The 4703-nt window shown below is 40.7% G+C and overlaps 1 pseudogene; it reads left to right on the top strand.

Moving 5' to 3' along the window:
* Nucleotides 1-250: 250 nt before the first annotated feature.
* On the top strand, nt 251-404 carry LOC115850512 (large ribosomal subunit protein eL39-like; annotated as a pseudogene).
* Nucleotides 405-4703: the final 4299 nt, after the last annotated feature.

The following is a 4703-nucleotide window of genomic DNA, read 5'->3' as shown; positions in this document are numbered from 1 at the left end:
CCCCACTTTACAGAAATTGAGGTTGAAAGAGTCCAAGAGTCCCAAGACCACAGCTATTAAGGACTGGAGCTGGGATTTGAACACTAGAAGACTTGCTTCATATATATTCACGCTCAGCCAACAGTAGCTGTTATTTTTATCATCCTTTGCATTTGGCCATACCACTATCCTGAAACTCCTTTTTTGAAAGTGTCACTGGCTCCCTCCCTTTCCCTGCCATCGTGGGGTATGCGGTTGACTCTGTTCTTCTCACAAGACTTTCAGGATCAAGCAGTTCTTGGCCAAGAAACAAAGGCAGAATCGTCCCATTCCATTCCCTAGTGGATTCACATGGAAAAACTGGTTTTAAAGTCAGGTGTAACTCTAAGAGGAGATATTGGAGAAGAACCAAGCTGGGTCTGTAAGGAATCACACATGAGATGGCACACGCGGTGATGCTAAGGCCACCAACGTCTTACCCCATCAAGCTGAAAACATCACCACTATCTGGACAGTTGGACATTTGTCAGGAGGCTATTATTTTTCTCTTTGTTTCTTTGCCTTTGCACTAGTAGGTTCAGTAATAAAGTGTGACACCTTTTGTTTGGAAAAAAAAGAAAGTGTCAATGACCTCCTGAAAGTGTCAACACCTCTGGAATATTTCAATCTCCTGTCCAGCTTCTCTTTATTTAGATTTCAGCTCACTGACTTTCACAGCTCAGGACACAGACACACACACACACACACACACTCCTCAGCTCCCTTCTCAAGGGCAACAGCAGAGCCCCTCAAGCTCAGCCTAGAGACCACCCCCAGCAGGAGTCAAACAGAAGTGCAGACAGCCCTGGCTCTCCCCGCATCCCAGCGCAAATCTTGTCTAGGCTGAGGCCTCTGTCTCTGCTGTCTGCTGGCCACACCTTTCTTGGTAAGGAGGGAGCACTGGGGCAGGAGATGGCTGCCAAGACCCCGGGCAGCAGAACCCACAGAGCATGGCAGCTAACTATGGGAGGAGACAGGTGCTACAGAGAGGGACGAGTTAACCATGACTCCACTGTCTTCAGCATGGGAAAAGGTCTTTTCAGAGAACACATGTTGGGGAGATTAAGAGCACAGGATCTGAAGTCAGGTTGTATTCTACCACTGCCACCGACATTTTTCACCTTGAACAAGTTATTTAACCTCTCTGAGCCTCAGTCTGTAAAATGGAAGTACTAATTCTTAACCACTTGGAATTAAGATCAGGTCTGCTGTGATAGAAAATCCCAAATAACAATGGCTTAAACAGGATAGATTTTTATTTCCTCTCACATGAAGTAAGCTGGGAGTCAAACCATGCATGTACTGCTGGTCTGGCAGGGTATGTGGCAACCACCCAGACTCCTGCCCTCGTGCTGCCCCATTAAGTGTTGTTTCCATTCCCAAGGGCACCTCATGGGCCAAGATGGCTGCTGTAGCTCCAACATTTATGGGCAGATGGAAGGAGAGGAAAATGAAAGTTTCCTTTCTCTAAGAAGACTTTCTGGCAGTTTCATACAGTATATTGTTAGCTGCAGTTTGTCACGTGGCCACACCTAGCTACAAAAGAAGCTGAGAAATGCAGTCTTTGGACAGGGCAGCTGCAGGCCCAGGTCAGTACCAGAGCCCTATCCCTACGGCAAGTGGAGAGTCTGTAGACAGGTAGCAGTCTGGAATCATGCTCCTTTATAGAGTGTTGTAAGAATTAAGTGAGATACAGACTGAGAGCTCAGCAAATATGAGTGATCATGATGAATATTGTAACTTAGAATAGTGCTGACGTCAAGAGATGAGGGAGTCAGGAAGCAGAGCCAGGGGGTTCTATGGGGTGATGAGTCAAAACAGAGGTGGATCTTGAGGAAAGGCAGTCATGATCCCCCACCAAGGCTGACCTGTTGCCTGAGAGAGATGAGGAAATTAAGGACAAGGTATGAGCATGGAGTGGCCAGGTTCACACGCCTCCTGGTCTTCTCCCAAGGGCTGTGATGTTCTTTTGATTTGATGCTAAGCCCCAGATTCCTGCCTGCTCCTCCATTCCCAGGCCACTGTAGTTTCCACTGTGGAGCTTCCACAGGCTCTGGTGACAAAGCACATCTGGCTCAGAGTCAGTAAGAATTTTAATTAAAAATGGAAATGAAGGCTCATGTCATAGTACTACATTCTTCCAACCCACTGATAATTTCTGGCAGGGTTAAAAATAACAGACATCACCCTTTGGCACTAAGGAGGAAAAGGCTGCTTTTTTTTTTTTGAATTTTTAAATTTTTGAATTTTATTTTTTATACAGCAGGTTCTTAATAGTTATCTATTTTATACATATTAGTGTATATATATTAATCCCAATCTCCCAATTCATCCCACCACACACACCCCTGCCACTTTCCCCCACTTGGTGTCCATAGGTTTGTTCTCTACATCTGTGTCTCTTTTTCTGCCTTGCAAACCTGTTCATCTGTGCCGTTTTTCTAGATTCCACATATATGTGTTAACATATGATATTTGTTTTTCTCTTTCTGACTTACTTCACTCTGTATGACAGTCTCTAGATCCATCCACGTCTCTACAAATTACCCAATTTCATTCCTTTTTATGGCTGAGTAATATTCCATCGTATATATGTACCACATCTTCTTTATCCATTCGTCTGTTGATGGGTATTTAGGTTGCTTCCATGACCTGGCTATTGTAAATAGTGCTGCACTGAACAATGGGGTGCATGTGTCTTTTGAATTATGGTTTTCTCTGGATATATGCCCAGTAGTGGGATTGCTGGATCATATGTTAATTCTATTTTTAGTTTTTTAAGGAATCTCCATACTGTTCTCCATAGTGGCTGTATCAATTTATATTTCCACCAACAGTACAAGAGGGTTCCCTTTTCTTCACACCCTCTCCAGCATTTGTTGTTTGTAGATTTTCTGATGATGCCCATTCTAACTGGTGTGAGTTGATAACTCAGGGTAGTTTTGATTCGCGTTTCTCTAATAATTAGTGATCTTGAGCAGCTTTTCATGTGCTTCTTGGCCATCTGTATGCCTTCTTTGGAGAAATGTCTATTTAGGTCTTCTGCCCATTTTTTTATTGGGTTGTTTGTTTTTTTAATATTGAGCTGCATGAGCTGTTTATGTATTTTGGAGATTAATCTTTGTCCATTGATTTGTTTGCAAATATTTTCTCCCATTCTGAGGGTTGTATTTTCATCTTGTTTGTAGTTTCCTTTGCTGTTAAAAACCTTTACGTTTCATTAGGTCCCATTTGTATATTTTTGTTTTTATTTCCATTACTCTAGGAGGTGGATCAAAAAAGATCTTGCTGTGATTTATGTCAAAGAGTGTTCTTCCTATGTTTTCCTCTAAGAGTTTTGTAGTGTCCGGTCTTACATTTAGGTCTCTAAAACATTTTGAATTTTTTTGTGTGTATGGTGTTAGGGAGTGTTCTAATTTCATTCTTTTACATGTAGCTGTCCAGGTTTCCCAGCACCACTTATTAAAGAGACTGTCTTTCCTCCATTGTATATCCTTGCCTCCTTTGTCATAGATTAGTTGACCATAGGTATATGGGTTTATCTCTGGTCTTTCTATCCTGTTCCATTGATCTATATTTCTGTTTTTGTGCCAGTACCATATTGTCTTGATGACTGTAGCTTTGTAGTATAGTCTGAAGTCAGGGAGTCTGATTCATCCAGCTCCTTTTTTTCCCCTCAAGACCACTTTGGCTCTTTGGAGTCTTTTCTGTCTCCATAAAAATTTTAAGATTTTTTGTCCTAGTTCTGTAAAAACTTGTAGTTTGATAGGTATTGCATTGAATCTGTAGATTGCTTTGGGTAGTACAGTCATTTTCACAGTATTGATTCTTCCAATCCAGGAACATGGTATATCTCTCCATCTGTTTGTGTTATCTTTGGTTTCTTTCATCAGTGTCGTATAGTTTTCTGAATAAAGGTCTTTTACCTCCTTAGGTAGGTTTATTTCTAGGTATTTTATTCTTTTTGTTACAGTGGTGAATGGGAGTGTTTCCTTAATTTCTCTTTCTGATCTTTCGTTGTTAGTGTATAGGAATGCAAGTGATTTCTGTGCATTAATTTTGTATCCTGCTACTTTACCAAATTCATTGATTAGCTCTAGTAGTTTTCTGGTGGCATCTCTAGGATTCTCTATGTACAGTATCATATCATCTGCAAACAGTGACAGTTTTACTTCTTCTTTTCCAGTTTGTATTCCTTTAATTTCTTTTTCTTCTCTGATTGCTGTGGCTAAAACTTCCAAAACTATGTTGAATAATAGCAGTGAGAGTGGGTAACCTTGTCTTGTTCTTGATCTTAGAGGAAATGGTTTCAGTTTTTCACCATTGAGAACGATGTTGGCTGTGGGTTTGTCATATATGGCATTTATTATGTTGAGGTACGTTCCCTCTATGCCCACTTTCTGGAGAGTTTTTATCATAAATGGGTGTTGAATTTTGTCAAAAGATTTTTCTGCATCTATTGAGATGATCATATGGTTTTTATTCTTCAATTTGTTAATACGGTATATCACGTGGATTGATTTGCGTATATTGAAGAATGCTTGCATCCCTGGGATGAATCCCAGTAGATCATGGTGTATGAACCTTTTAATGTGTTGTTGGATTCGGTTTGCTAGTATTTTGTTGACGATTTTTGCATCTATATTCATCAGTGATATTGGTCTGTAACTTTCTTTTTTTTTTTT

This window comes from Globicephala melas, chromosome 7 (assembly GCF_963455315.2).
Source record: "Globicephala melas chromosome 7, mGloMel1.2, whole genome shotgun sequence".
NCBI lineage: Eukaryota > Metazoa > Chordata > Mammalia > Artiodactyla > Delphinidae > Globicephala > Globicephala melas.
Note: the sequence above shows the minus strand (reverse complement) of the source record. Positions and strands in the feature narration are given on the sequence as shown.